The 16,565-nt window shown below is 43.3% G+C and overlaps 2 long non-coding RNA genes across 2 annotated transcripts in view; one reads left to right on the top strand and one right to left on the bottom strand.

Moving 5' to 3' along the window:
- LOC146182652 (uncharacterized) overlaps nucleotides 1-16,565 on the top strand; it is a 49,348-nt gene that overhangs the window by 18,983 nt on the left and 13,800 nt on the right. The window lies entirely within an intron of this gene.
- Nucleotides 12,747-16,295, bottom strand: LOC146182653 (uncharacterized). The gene is made up of 2 exons (XR_014708638.1): nucleotides 15,635-16,295; nucleotides 12,747-15,072 (listed from the first exon to the last, which is right to left on the bottom strand). It is a non-coding gene; the product is annotated as an uncharacterized LOC146182653 (long non-coding RNA).

The following is a 16,565-nucleotide window of genomic DNA, read 5'->3' as shown; positions in this document are numbered from 1 at the left end:
GTCAGGTACAAATTCTAGATTGTCAGCGAAGCTGCTGCCTGAACTACTTTACGAAAGAGTTCTTTTTTGTTGAGGCATCACCGCCACCGGAACTCTTTGTGTGTGGCACTATCATGAAATGACTTTTGTCATGCCAAAAATGTGTGCTAAAGACTGAAATACGCATTTTTTTTCCATGGATAACTATGGCTCTGTAGAGTTGAAAATGCAATCAATGTATTTACCAAATCTATTCCTTTTTCACTGGCAGTGCAAGCAATGTAAGAGCAGGTTGGACAAGTGCCACTTGTCACTGGCAATACTGCCACAATTGCCTATGACAAATGAAGCTCTGAGATAAAGGACTAAGCCAGCATATGGTTTTGTGGATGCGGAAAGTTATGTGTAGTTAGTCAAGTTTGTACACAGTCGTCTGAAAGATTCTCAACATTTTTACAATGATTATTGCAGACCTGCAATGAGACACTAGAATAATCACTTTTACATAGAAAAGTGATGCTGCTTCAATAGAGGCAATATGCGAAAATGCCCGTATGATATGCAGCAGTATTAGTAGTGCACAATAAAGGTTCCCAAGAGGCTAAAATTGTGGCCCTCCTACAGCCCGGAAATAAAACCCCATATACTTTGCTGATATGCACAGAAATACTGCCTGTTGATAACTAGACATACGCTGCACCTACCTCCACCATCTGTGCTTGCCTTGGATTGCAATGCCTTATGTAACGTGCACAAAGGGATTGTACTTTATTTTGCAATTAATTTCGCATGTACATTTTGGTGAACTGTCTGCTGCCACAGGGCCTGCTTTTGAGCTGCATAGATTGTTTTCTCCTCATGGAAGTTTACAGTTGACAAGTGTTCTGTTTGGTTTATGGGGTTTAATGTCTATTGGCTATGAGGGATGCTGTAGTGGACAGCTCCAGAAAATTCTGACCACCTGGGGCTTTTATGTGCACTGACATCGCAAAGTACAAAGCCGCCTTGCATTTCGCCTCCATCAGCTGCCACCGCAGCTGAGAGTAAACCTGTATCCTTGGGATCAGCAATCAAGCTCTCTTATCACTGAGCCACCGCAGCAGGGTACAAGTGAACATGGCTGAAAACAGATCCACGGCATGAAAAGTTTTCCCAGCTGGTGTACCTGTAGGCTTAAGTTCAGGTGTAGAAACATTTTCTACAAGATTTTGCCTTGCAAACAAGCAACATTTGTGCACAACCTGCGCTGTGTGCAAGGAGGCTGCAGTGACAAAGCCGGCACCTGTTTCCAAAGCTAAGGTTAAGCTTGCCAACAAAGCTGCACATGCAAAAAATGAAATGATGCATTTTGAAAACCCCAATGCTCAGCTTCATTCAAAGATGTGTACAAAGCCAAAATTCCTTTCGCCAAACATGAAATCCATGTTTCCTGAATAGGTGTGCATAAGATGCCCATCTGAAAACCGATAATCAAGTTTCGCACCTTGCTTAACTGTGAAGAATCCATTTTTATTGCATGCTTCAAGCTTACTCAAGCTGTTGGGCTGTTCCTAATTCGTTAGCATTGTGCAAATTATTGCAGTGCAAGCTTGCCAGCTGGCTAATGTGCATCATTTAAAATGATGCACTCTACGCCGCAACCAAGCTTGAACGAAACTAGCCAGGGTTCTTCAATAAATTTGCATTTCGGAAACACCCTGGAGCCTGAAAGTTGCAAGGAATGGCGATTGCTAAATGGCTTTTTTCAGCTGCACAGTGCCTTCAATAAGCTCAAGCTTATGACACTATTTGGCAGTAAAGTCTTCTACTGGCCTGATTGGTGCACTATCCACAAAAAAGCATTGGCACTCGTGCTGAGCAGGTCTAGAATACGAGATGTTAAATCGTTCACAGGGCAAAGCACAAGCTGCTTTATTCTAGGTGTAGGAAATTACCAACATTACAAAATAGTGAGAGGGTACGTACACAGGACAGGAAAGGAAATGGCCGACTAAATATTCTCAGCCTGTGGAGTCATCTGCCTGACTGTTGGGTCGAACGCTATGCAACCACTAGATAATTCCATTCTTAAAAGCTTGGGCTCGCCTCATGACAAAGGCATTAATATTTCTCTATTTTGCTGCATTAAATAGCCGTATTGCTGACACAAACTGCAAGTCTGCGAAGTGTTCACTAGATAAAACTGCTTTCAAGCAATGTAAACCGTGAACGCCACACTACTTCTACCGTTCCATTAGCACAAGCAGCAAGCATCGGTGCCGGAGAGCTTCTAGCAAAGAACACTCAGAAGCAAACATTCAGAAGCCGCAAAAAAAAGTGCCTCGGTAGTAGTTAAACCGCTTGCGTTTTTCATTCCATAAGGTAAATGAAAATGCGGTGCCGTTTCGAATGTTATCAACAAAGCGAGGGGTGAAGACAAGAGCAGTAGCCAAAGGAGAAATCTTCCCTACCGTGGTGGCATTCTATGCCATCAAGAGCAGTTCCCTCGAATACCGTGCGATGGGCCCTACGTAGCCGCCGTGCTCATCAATGTGCTGGGCGAGGAGAAAAGGTTAATAAAGTATATTAAAAGCGACGGAATTCGGGCAAAAACAGCGGTAAGCAGATCAGAATAGAGTTTGGACAGCCAGAGAAAAGCCTACATTTTTTGTCCTGATTCAACCTCCTTAATCCCGGCGTCACCCATTCCTTGGCACTTAGGTGCACACTTCTGAACCTAAGCACAAAGATATAATTTTCATAAAGCACAAACAACCGGCGCAACAAAACGCAACATAACAATCGCGCCGTCGCGAGGACGTGCGGCGGCCCTTTGACGTCTTATGTCCTTACCTGCAAGAAAAAGCAGCACCTTGGATGCGGGACGTGTTATTTATTAGCGAGGACCGTGAAACTTTGTTATGGGTAAACATTCAGGACAAGAAATCTTCAAAAAAGACTGTCACTTATGCGTCTCAGCGCAGAACATGGAGGCAGCCATCTTGAATGTTTTTTTTTTCTTTTTTTTTTGGTGTACATACACAACAGATGGCGCGAGACGCTACAAAAACGATAATGATGATAATGGCCGCGAATTTTGAAAATTTAATTTGGGCAGAAGGGTGGCGTTTTTCGCTTAAATTAGGCGCAAATCGACGAGTTTATAGGCAGACGCCAGGCATGAAAGGGAGATTCAATTTGTTTACGAAAAAAAATTTACGCCATACATAGCATAAAAACAAATCCCACTAATAGTCCTTTTCGACTTCAATTACACTCGGAGACAACTTATGGCAGTGTGGCCAAGGCTAGGCAGAAAAGGTAAGATAGGCTACTGTTCCCTAGCCTTGGAAAAGGAGCCAACTCACCCCTAGTGACCTTACACTTTCTCTTCAATTTATCCCTTTCACCCGTCTCCTCGCCTTCCACAAGGCAAGAGGACCATGGCTGTCCTCTTTCCTTTCCTGTCTGGCCTTGGCCACAGTGAGAAAAAAAAAAGGGTATCCCTTAGTATATACATAAAATATACTGACAATGAAACATGAACTGATCGCACAGCGCCTAGCTTGTCCGTGCGACCCTCCATAGCAGTTGCAGATCCTGTATGGCCCGAGAACTTGTGTTCCGTCCAAAAAGCAAGGTAAGGCACAAGCTTTCTAAACTGGTTTATTTTATTTCATACATACTGCTAGCCTCCTTTTGGAGGCTGTTGCAGGTTTGGGGCATAATATAGAAACAGCAAATGACAGGAATACTGACAATCCACACTTGTCTAATTTTTATATAATTCTATATGGCAGTGTGGAACAAGAAATGGAAAAGAAGGATATGATACAATATAATCACACTGAAGACACATGTTTCATTATATTTGTACAGAGGTCAGGCTACACATATATAGGGTACTCAAGGAACAATTGCCAGCCGTGAACTGAACCCATCTAGTGATGAGCAATTAACCACTTCATCGGCTAAACCATTCCATTCGCGGACCGCCAGGGGAAAGAAGGAGAACGTATCACAGTGTGCTCGATACTCGACTAAATGCTTGGAATGACGCATTCTTTCGTTTCTATGTGGTGACAGTTTAATAAATTTGGAAGCTGTATGCAATCAAGAACATCCACACCGTGCGTGCTGCATAGCAAACAGCCTTCGGATACTTGCCGTTGAATCAAGCTATAATTGGAGTCTCTATAAAAGTCTTGACCATGAACTGCAGTACTTTATGTTGCTTTTCACCTCATCTTGGTTTGCAACTTCAGGTTTAGGTTCATTGCACAGGCAAGTTCTGAGTGTACCTGAGTGTAACTATAGGCAGGGGTGTTGGAAGAGGAGGAAAGGCAGGGAGGTTAACCGAAGAAGAAACCGGTTTGCTACTCTGCACTGGGGGAAGGGGGTAAGTGTATATAAAAGTGATGGGTAAAAGAAAGTTACAGAAATATGAAGTCAGTACTGTCACATCACAGCCATATCACGTCGCATCGCAGCAAAATCACAGTCTACCGATCAGGCCCGTGGTTTTCATGAAGCAGAGCAGTGCCTGGGAGGTCTTCACCGCAGCCAATGGCATATAATCTTGGCATATAATCGCCGCAGCCAATGGCATATAATCTTGATTTCTGTCAGAGGGTGTCCATATAGACACTCTAGTGCAGGGCAGAGACATTGTATGTGGTCCACTCGCAAAGAATGTGGCCTATAGTCTCGTCAGACCCACAGGTTGCACATGCAGGGCTATTAGCCATACCTATCACAAACGAATTAGAATTTGTGAACGCTACACCAACCCACAGGCAGCACAGCAAAGTTGCTTCACGGGGTAGGCCGTGTAGAATCCGAAGCTTCAGGTCAGGAGCAGGGGTGCCGAGAAGCCTGTTCTGCTTATGATATAATGACAGCACCACATTTAAGCTGCAGTGAATATGTTTTGTTACGAATGTTGCAATAAGTGGGTACCGCACGGTTGCTGATTTATCTATACATAGGAGAGTGTCCCCCTTATATGATACAGGGAAAGAAATAACCACATAGCGATCAAAAGGATGGAGGAAGGAGAGACTGATGACAGCATGCTTTCTTGCCACTGAAAAACTGTGGAATAAAAGAAATCAGGCTAGTGCCAAGAGACGGTTGGTTGGTAACTGGTTTATGGGGTTTAATGCCCCAAGCATCTCGAGTCTCATGACATCAAGAGAAGTGGTTATGGAAAAACCAAGCCCATATAACAGTGCTCTGCACATATAACAGTAGGACAAAAAAAAAAAAAAAAAAGACATAACAGAACTTGCCCAGACATAACAGATAAACAAATAAACAGACAAGTGTAGCAGTATAACACCAAAGCATTGTGCCTTACAACATATTTACAAATTGCCTTTTCAAGGTCATGGAATCAAGCATGTTGCATGCAAGGGCAAAAGTGGCTGTAAGCGTGGGAAGAAGGTGACACAAGCCGCTGACAAGGTGAAAGCTTAGAAACAGTTCACAGGAATAGGGAACGTAAGGCACAATGAGCAGGTACAGGTCTGGACAGTATCAAGGAAGTGACAGTGGCTGCGCACAATTGCGTCGCATGAATGTGAAATGTGTAGCCTCTCAAATGACGTCAATGTATCCATATGCATTTGCATTTTAGCGTGCAGTTGCTGTTTGTTTGCTTTTCTTTTTTTAGCGAAGTGGGGGCTTGACTATGGCAGGCCTGAACTGTTTGAGATCAAGTTAAATATTTATCTAAAGCTTTCCTGAGGCCTAAAACTCCATTCGTGTTGTATCTGCGGAAATACGATTTCCCATCATCATTCTGTTGTTCTGTATACTGATGTCCATTTAAAGCAAGAATAACATCAGGAGAATGTGGCTGCTAATATTTAATTTCGCAACAGATGCTTAAGCTAGGGCAGCGCAAAATGCTGAAGCCAGTCTAGTGCTCAATAATACTGGGTGAGGTTAGAGCATTGAAGGATACTGGTTCATATCTACGGCACTCACACGCCATGCACGACTATCCTACGAGGGTGTGGAGGAGCAAGCAGTCGGAGGTTGCAAGCCCAAGCCACGGATGACAACAAGGACAAGTGAGCGGATGTCTATACCATGAGGTATTGCTAATTTAGGCATCTAGATCATCATCATCATCCTCAGCCTGACTATACCCACTGCAGGGCGAAGGCCTCTCCCATATTCCTCCAATTAACGCGGTCCTGTGCGAGCTGCATCCACTTGACCCCTGCAATCTCGTCCGCCCCCTGCTACGCTTTCCTCCGCTTGGAATCCAGTTTGTTGCCCAAAGCGACCATCACTTATCCTTTCCTCGCGCTACATGTCTTACCCATGCCCATTTCTTCTTCTTGATTTCCATTAGAATGTCAGTGACGAGTTATTTCTCTGACCCACTCTGCACGCTTCCTATCTCTTAACATTACCCCTACCATTTTTCTTTCCATAGCCCTCTGCATTGTCCTCAACTTTAGTAGAACCCTCTTTGTTAGCTTCCACGTTTCAGTCCCATAGGTAAGTACAGGTAAGATGCAACTGTTGTATGCTTTCCTCTTGAGCGATACCGATAAACTACTAGTCATAATCTGGGAGTACTTGCCAAATGTGCTCAATCCCAGTCTTATTCTCCTTGTTATTTCCCTTTCATGGTCCGGATCTGCTGTTACTACCTGTCCTAAATAGATATATTCGCCTACTACTTCAGTGCTTCGCTACCTAACGTAAACTGTTTTTCCTTCCCTAGGCTATTAAACATTACCTTAGTCTTCTGCATATTGATTTTCAAGCCTACTTTTTTACTTTTCCTGTCTAGGTCATCATTCTTTGCAATTCATCCCCTGAGTTACTTAGCAAGGCAATGTCATCAGCAAATCGCAGATTACTGAGGTATTCTCCATCTACTCTTATCCCTAACTGCTCGCATTCTAGATGTCTTCTTTCTTAGATTCTAGCATCTAGATGTCACTGCATAAATTGTTCATGGTTTTTTGTGCACCTATTTCTGCTTACAGCTTTTTCTTTGCTTGTATTGTAAGTTATTTGTGTTTATTTGATGAATCCCCCTCCCTATGTAATGCCCGCAAAGGCCCTTAGGGTATTTGAAATAAATAAATAAATAAAAAAAATATATGGGTGTGTAGTCCTAACAGTAAGTGCTGGACTAGCTCGGTGCAGTAAGCAGCCAACAAGTGTGGCAGTTACGAGACGTAGTGTTGGGTTGAGCGCTGGGGTATTATAGCGTATAAGTGTGTATTGCAACCCAGATTCAATTTCAGTTTGGTGGAATGACTATGCAGGTAATTCATTGGGTATAGGGTGTGGCATGTCCAGACGATACCAACGACAATGGCAACAATGTGGCCTCACAGATTGACACTCATATGTTTTAATTGTTGCTATAAATGTTTTTCAGTCACTTAACAAATTGCTATCCATAGCAGAAACGATACTCATGCACTGAAAAATAAAATGAAAATACTGAATATAATGCACATATATATACCTTGGTACATGTACTGTACATGTAGGGAGCCAAGGATGCGAAAGTTGTCCAGAATAAACGAGCGGCTGCGTCTCCAAGACTGCTGAAAGTAAAAACAAAAAATGGCATAGACACATGTAAACACTGAAATGAAGTGAGTGCTCTACAAAGCAGCGTTGCATATGAGATATCAGCCCAAGTTTATAGTCTACTAACACGTATACAGTAACAAGGCAGCTGCAAGTGACCTGAAGGAAGTTAAGCAAGCTACCTTCCTGGCCGCATTTTGGCAGCTCGCTGCATTCGTTACTCTGGGCCTCAAGCGAACTACTGTATATTGTGTCATAGTGTATATATATACTTTTTATTTTTACCTACCCTGTCCTTTCTCCCTATCATTCACCTCTCTGATTTCCTCTACCCCTTCCTCGCTATCCCTTTAATTCCACCGCCCCTGTTCAGGTGCTTCAGATATCAGATACCGGGGCTGGCAAACATCTTTTCTTTCCTTTTGTATATGTAATAAAATAACCACTAAAACAACAAATGCTGCTAATGCTAATCATCTTAAATTAGAATCAGATAAGCAGCAAGCTGACACAGTATAGTGCCTACGTTGTCGTGTAGCATTGTCGCAAGTTCCTGACAGAAAAATAAAATGTATTTGCGCAAAGCTTTGTTGGAAACAATTTCATTCCTTCCAAAGTCATTTTTGCTATACTGCTTATATATCGATACATGTTCTGATAAAACACGCGAGTTTTGCACCGTCTCCAGATTGCTTTCCAAAGCTAGAAGGTGGCATCCATGCCACAGAGATATAAGTAATTGACAAATTGCACGCTAATTTCGATCTGTCATATCTGCAAGCTCAAAAACAATTAAGTACCGGGTTGCTGTTTACCTTAATTCACTGCTGAATGACACCTCTCGCATTGATTTCGCGGACAAAAATGGACACGACACCCACCTACCGCTGCACTCAGCGCACTATGTCAAAAAACAACAGCAATGACAATGGCTTACGTGAGAAGCGACGGCCGATGTCAGATCGTTGACGCAGACATCGCAAATTTGCTCGGTACCCATGAATCGAACGTCCGACTTTTGCAGTTCAATGGTTTAATGCACTGCCTGCAATGGTTTAATGAGGGTGCGTTGCACTACCTCCGCTGCAGCAAAACCACGCCAATAAACTGAGAGACTTTACAAACACTATAGTGTTCAATTCTAGGACACTATACAAACACTGCCCGAATGCGCCGACGACGGCCGAAAAAAAAAGAAAAGCCCGCCAGCCCGCCACGAATCTGGGGACAAATTCAGACTCAACTAGGCACATAATAGTCAACATTTAGGTACTTTGTAAAAACATGGCGTTCAATGCGTTTGGGGAAATCTAGGGACAAAATTTTAGCCGAAAAAACCCTATTCATGGCGGGTTTTAGTCTCGCCCCTCTCCAGGGGCCCGATCCTCGACATTCGCCTTTTCGGCCATGTTGTGACGTACCCGTGACGTGAAAATTGAGGCGGCGCGAAAACGCGTATAAACAGAAATTGATGACGAAATTTAAAAAACAAGAAAAAAAGTTACAAAAATAACGCCGTCGTCTGCTACTTGGCGCCGGTTACAAAAATGCCAACGCTGCGATGCCAAGAAGCTGAAGGGTCGGTGCGAACAGTGTTTACGCTGCATATACGCGTCGCGCGGCAGGGCAAGGCTGAGGAGATAGTGAGATACTTACGTATACGTTGCGGCTGTACTGTACTATTAGTTACGGTCGTTGCGACCACAGTGCATCATAGTACACACGCTGTCGGATGTCCAGCAGCAGCTAGGCTGAACGAACGGCGGTACTCGACGCAAACCCCACAAACAGCCGGTCGTCAAGTGTGAGCGATGCCTCACTTGAGATGCCTGCATGTGGCTATAGCTGTGCGTGTTTCATTTATGGACTTAGTCGCGCAGAGAAATCGGCTAGTATCAGGATTAAAAATTTGTTTACGAATACTGAGAATTGGAAGCGCCCAACAGATTTTCGGGCTGCAGTTGCCTCTAGAGAAGAGACGCACCTGTCCGACGACAACGCTGGCCCTCTCAGGGTATCACTGTCGTTGGAAACTGCCTGCGGCAGCCCACCGTTTCCATCATGTTAGCAAGTCTGCTACGGCCGGGTATACGTACGTGTCGGCTTCAGTGGCGTAGCGTGCGGATATCGGCCCGGTGGAGCGGCGTAGTGAAAACACGCATAGTGGAGAGCTCGATTAGGCCATATATCTGGCGATCTTAGCATGCGCTGACATGGGACCACCTTTAGCGTGTTAATTCCATCGAAATGCGATCGTCGTAGCTGGGCTACGCACATATATTGCGGGTCAGAGAGCCGATCGGCGTCTATAATCATTACTGAGCCATCGCGGCGGGGACGTTTTCACGCAGCCGCAAAAATAAGCAGATAAGATTTTCTGGCAGCAATGTAAATGCAATAAAAAGTGTATCCAGATGCCCACTGGCAGCAACAGGTTAGCTTTCACGCTGATATGGCATTTAATGTGCCCTGAATTAGACATAGCACGCTGTATGCACATTTCACCGCATGCAGAGTGTGTCACTATGTTGTGGCAGATGTATTAATTACCTCGTTAAAATAAAAAAAAACTGTCGGCATTATTCTTCTTGGTTTCTGAGCATGCTGCGTAAAAACATTTTATAAAAGTAGCAACACTGCTCGTCTGATGCAGGTACACATCACACCACAATGTCACAAGAGAAACAAAATTTGTCAGGTACAGCCTAGTTCCTTGCTACTGTTTACGAGTTTTGCACTTACAATAGCATCCGGCACTTTCTTTCAGTGCAGCAAGATTCCTCAGAGGAGAGAAGGGTGATGAGGTCGGCTAGAGAAATGCCTTCACATATACTATTTGACGATCGGGAAGTGAAGGAACAGACATGAAGAGTGAATATGATATATGATGCCTAATTACAATGAGCTAGATGCAGTATGGAAACCATTTTCTTGAAGCAATTGTCAATTGAATGTAGCATTCATGCACACATTAACCAGTGCACATGCTACACAAAGCCCGAACCTGTCTCTGAGTGAAGCAAGGGAGCCAAAGGGGAAAACAAGCGTGACTTTAAGGACACCGTGAGTAAAAAGTAACAGCAACAAAAAAGAAAAACAGAAGCATGCACGGGGACAATATTAGACAAAAAGAGGCATGAATTGCAAGGCTGATGTGGCCTGCAGCACATTAGGGTGGTGTTCTGGATTTTTTGGCAAAGGTTCATTAATGCCAGGTGATAATACTGTATGATTTGTATTGGCTTTGCCATCCCCTGTGTGCTCTTCCAGCAATGCATAATGTCCAACGTGCAACTGTCTAACATCCACTCTCTACACTCTGACTCAAAAACATGCTCAAATGAACCTCACCTGAATACGGGCATAAATATGGGAATAAAGCATGAAATTTACTTTTTCGACATTCTGATTGCATATCATTGGAAAACTAAACGTGAGTTAAATGAGCGTATGATTTGCAGCTAGTGTGTCTTGTATGCATGGTTTTTCCAACAGGTTGCAGTATAGCTTCTGTCCTTTTGGCAAAACATGCACACTTTAAGAGACCTGCTACTCACGTAACACATTCCCTGTAGCTTTAAAAAGCTCGTCGTTGACTAACAATTGGTGTATCATTTGCTTTCGGTACTTTTTGGCATTTTTTTTTTACATGCACCTGAAATGAAGCCTTGCTTATAAGAAAACTGAAAATTACAATATACAAAACAATACAAAATTTATTTACAGCACTGCACACTCTACAATACACAGCCTAAAATGAAAGGCTGTCACACATTCAAGTAATTAGAGTATTGTTGTACTTGTACAGCTCATCGCCATATCTGAAAGGTGGCACGGCCTTGGAGACCAAAGAAGAGAAATTAGTTATACAAAGCAAGGGAACACAAGATAGGGTCAAAAACCCATTCTCCAAGTGTTTGGCCCAAGATAGCACCAGCAAAGCAAGCACCCACTGTTTTACCAATGAGTACCCAACACCACTGAGGATTAGTCCCCAAATGCTCAAACCACTAGGCTGCAACTACAGTCAAGGGATGCTATGCGTTCCGCAGTATTACCAGTATCAAAGATTATGGAACTCAACGTCATTTAAATGGTAGTCGGCACCTGGGACAGTGCAAGTATTCCCTGATTCTGTTATGGACAGGGCAAAGGTAGTTATAGTGTGTGTAACAATGATTTTATCTGTGCATAAATGCCTGCCACACCTAGAATGTTCCCTTTATGCAGTATACCAAAAAGCAGAAATGTTTGTCTCAGGAAGACAAGCCTTAAGCATTATTTCAGCAAGTCACTCAATGTGACGGCTATCAGGCAAACCAGCACAGCACTTGAAAACTTCATGCTCTAAAAACAATTGTGGGGACACGCAAGCTCAGCATTTACCGCTATGACACAACAGCTTTTATGGCTCCTGTCTGCAGACTCTCATTCATGTGAATCGACTTTGCTACTGCTAACAACTAGTATTTATTCTATGATACATATCAGTAGCGTATACCTGTAAGTTATCCAATTATGTGGAAGACCACTTGTCTAGATACCTATAAAGCCCACTCTAACCAAGCTGTACGGATGCGGTTCCATGGCCTAAGGGTTGCCTGTCTTATTACCCAAAGATCCTGCAAGGTTTATCACCTCACACATTCATCTCAAAGGTGAAGCCAGAGACATCACATTGAGTACTCGGCCATGTCACCTGTCTGAAATGTGCCCAAGATTTTCCACTCACAACATCACGTTTTGTGCAGAAAAGAGGCTTTAACGTTGCTGCATCAAAAAAAAAGAGCAAGAAGCCAATAGCTGAACGTCTACGCTACATTAGGATCTGCTGGCTCGCAAGACATTTGACCACAGTGCCAACAGCCAAGTTATAGATGCAGCTGTGGCAGAGGCTGTACCACAGAAACAACAGATGAATGTGGTCAAGATAAAATGAAATCGCTTTGTTCACAAATTCTTCAATACATCATGAAAAAGAATGGCTCACTTATGGATAGTATGACGTCTACTGTGTTCAATAGGATTGCACCTTCAGGAAGTTACCTTTTGAATGCAATCTTAAGAATATATTGTGGTGTTCAATTTAGGCTGTACACATAGCAGACGTGCAAAATATGGAACACATTCTGAGGGTTAAATGCAGAGAGGATTGCTGAAGCTGATATAATAGGAAAGCATAGGGATACTAGATAACGTAGAAAACGCATGTGACAATAGGATAGGTGTAAGTGAAACTAGTGCAGCTGTCACTTATGAGAGCAAAAAGTTATACAACTCAGTACAAGCACAATGGTACAAAATGTTGAAAAGCGATGATGAAACACAAGTTTCCTTGAAAGTGCTTCTACATAAATGAAATGAAAGTGATTGGCATAAAATTTATGCCCCTTCCTTAAAATTCTCAATTTAAAGCTCACAAAGAACAATGAAGATAAGGCTACAAAAGCAACTAACAGAAAAAAAAATAATGAAGCAGTTATACACAGCTGCAATCATTCGATAAACATCTCAAGTGATGAAGCCATGCTTCAGTGGCTTAGAGCATGAATATGTGAGCTTTACCAACCCTCTTTTAACATATGTGAGTGCCGGAGGGCATGTGGCAGCAGCAAGAATGTGTCAAGAAGCAACTGGCCCAGATAGCAGCCTCATCATAGGGGTATGGAAGGTCTACACACAACGCTATCATGGAGGGAGATATTTTATGGAACAAGATATGTAGCAATGTACAAAAGGAGCAAAGCATTTTGTAGAGCTGCAGTCAAAAATTTATGAAGGACAATCTTATCAAAAAGTTTTTATTTCATTCCTGCGCTTGTGCATCATTATTGTGACTATGGGTTATATAGTGTAACATGAAATGTCAAGCAATTTATCTCGTACACAAATGAATGCATTCTTTCCCCTGCGAAGCCACCTTCAAGAACTTTTGCCAGTGGGTGCACATGCACATCAATATCACCTAGTTACAAAACAGAGAAGTCAATAGTTGCCTTTGTGAAAAAAGTGAAGAATACAAAAATGTTCATTGATAGCCGAGCCACACAAATGATGCAGAGGTTAAACAGGTTATCTGGGATCTTGATTAACATGACTAAAAAGCATCTGTAATTGCAGTGCAAAGTGAAAATGGCAAATTTTGCAAAAGTGGAATCTAAAATTGCCAAAATGGGTTGACAAGTTGGCGGGGCCCTCATTTTTCGTGCGTACAACAATGAAAGACAATGACCACCAAATAGATGTACAAATTATCCTTGGGAAAACTAGTTGATTGCTGTTCATCTACATTCAGCATATGAAGGAAGCAATAGAAAACAAGCATAAAGGCAACCAAATACAAAGAAGCACAGCTCGCTTCACTCTGCAGTTTGTGGAAAAACACAGTGGGCACCTCACGTTTCACCCTAGTAGCACACAAGATAGGTGTAACGAAATGGACTCTGCTACGGTAAACGACTGCAGACACATCCACCAGGGTACACGTATGTCAAATATTCTCACTGAAGTAGTATGTCGCAGACTGCTTGCTTGCCACAAACACCAAAGTGAATTGTGAACTATATGTGCACGCAAGTCCTACTCAGAATGGCACTTCTGGAGGTAGAAGGAGAACGTTTTTGTACCTTCCTGCATTTCATTGACATGAAGCACTTGATAAAATGCACACTGAGTTTAAGCACAACACAAAAAAGCAAAGTAAGCAACAAAGAATGACAGCTCTCAGCGAGGGCCACAGCACTTGTAGAATACACTCAGTATGTCTACAGATGGTAGACAAAAAATTATAGCACCAAAGAAAGGTTTGGTTTGTGGGGTTTAACGTCCCAAAGTGACTCAGGCTATGAGAGACACCGTAGTAGAGGGCTCCAGAAATTTCAACCACCTGGGGTTCTTTAATGTACACTAATATCGCACAGCACACGGGCGCCTTGCTTTTCGCCTCCATCGAAAAGCAGCCGCCGCCCGCGTTTTTGGGAACAGTAGTCGAGCGCCGTAACCACTGCGCCACCCCAAAGCTGAACTTGGTTCTTGCACATGCTATCAACAAAATGTACACCAAAGAGATGGTTATATCCCAAAACCACAGAAAAAATTAAGACTTGGACGGCTTTTCAGCAGTACGCTATCAAACATGAAGCAGTAAGAATGTGCACATTGATCACTTGTGGCATATATCAAAATCATGACAGCGAGTGAAAATCTCAAGTGCAGGTGATCAAGTTGTTCTTGTACAAGTTAATATAAATGTTGCATGTCCTCTTCCTTGTACTTGTTGATGTTCCTGCTGCGATTACCATTTGCAGGTGGCGTCAATGTCACGTGATCTGCACACACTACAAGCTGTAACGATCTTCAAAAAGAGCTGTCCATCTGCATAGCACTTCACATCTGATGTGGCCGTCCAGGGACAAGGCGTGGCCTCCCAGATTATACAAGCCTAGCAGAGAGGTTAATGATGTTGAATATGGCCCCAGGACTTCTCACCACATGATGACTCAGATCGGAAGTGCTGCAACGGCTGCACAAGGTCCACACGATCACCTGCAAATGTTTAGTGCCTAAATTATATGCAAATAAAATATCAAACACGCATGGCACAGGAACATTCAAAATCATCAATGCTGCAAGCTAAGCTGCGGTAAAGTGTAATCTATGAATGCAAGAAATGGTCAGTGCAATACCTAAGTGAACCATTTCCGTAACAGGTAAAGACGGGTTAGTGGCGGAAATTGTAGTGCGAAGGTTAACTTTTTCTATTTTGCAACTAAAGGAACGACTTATATCAGGCGATTTCACATGTCTTTCCTTTCTCGGTCGTCGAAACCATTAGCCAAGAAATCTTGACAACTACGAGCACACTCAGGATTTTTTTTTTTTTTTTTTTTTTTAGTTCGTGCAGTGTAGAGAAGTTGAAGAAAATTATAATGCGTCGTAGAAATAGGCAGCTAAAAGCAACGCAAAGTGCTGATTAAAAATATCGGATTCGCCGCATGCGTCCTGTAAGTATTCCTTTAATCTTCAGTCATTTCCCGCCTGTGTACAACTTGAATGCGAATGACGCTGTATGAACAGTCACCTTTGCAGGTTTTCCTATTGCGCTTACCTCTGTGATGCTCGACGTGCTGCAGCATTTCCAGCAGATTGACTGCGTTGCCTTGCTGGTCGACACCCATCGAGAAGCCCGACACATTCCAGGAGCTCGTTGCTCGGCCGAACGAATACATTTCGTGCCATCCTACATCAGAGGCGTTCACCACTGCCGATTCCACCCGAAACACCAGTAGCTCAACAGTTCAACACTCCGAGCGCAGGGCAATTCTCGCCTCGGAGCTTGCAAAGCCGCCACACTACACTCCTCAGATCTAACTGTACTGACGAGCTATCTTTCAAGACAATTTGACAGCATTGCTGTGCTGCAGCAAATCCTCGATCACTACTTGCAGACGACGAACGGCACGAAGACCACTCGTAAGCGTACCTCCCTCCATGGCCGCCGCCATTGCTGGGTTATTATAACCGCGCAGACCAATAATTTCTTACCATGGGGAAGAAAGGGTTTGAAATAAGAAAGCAGGTAGCGCCGTCACGCGGCCGCACGCTTCTGCCCCCATTAGAGATTGTCTCAAACGTCCTTTATTTCATACGCGCTCATAATTTGCCTTTCTATTCCGTTTAATAAGCCATACAAGGTGTATATAAAGTTATCCTTTTACTTTTAATAACAAGCTAAGAAACTACGGTAGGCTAACGGCTGCATAAATCAGCTTGCCTGTCGCCATAGTCTCATTAGCATAATTCGGGCACCTCGCCACTCGGCGAAATTATGGCGGCCAAACGTCAGCATTTTCGGTAATGGCGGCACGTCAGTTACGTCATGACGCGTCAATTTCACGTAATCCAAATATGCTTGCGTATCACGTGTTTCACGTGACATAGCTCCAGCCAATCAAATTTGAGCATCCGCTCCTTCCCAGTATGCAATTATTTTTCATCACATTGGTTAATCGAGCGTAAGTGTTCTCCAAACCACCATC

This window comes from Amblyomma maculatum, chromosome 7, assembly GCF_055883805.1.
Source record: "Amblyomma maculatum isolate TAMU_Amacu chromosome 7, ASM5588380v1, whole genome shotgun sequence".
NCBI classification, from domain to species: Eukaryota; Metazoa; Arthropoda; class Arachnida; order Ixodida; family Ixodidae; genus Amblyomma; species Amblyomma maculatum.
The sequence above is the reverse complement of the archived record's forward strand: the minus strand, read 5'-3'. Positions and strand labels throughout refer to the sequence as shown.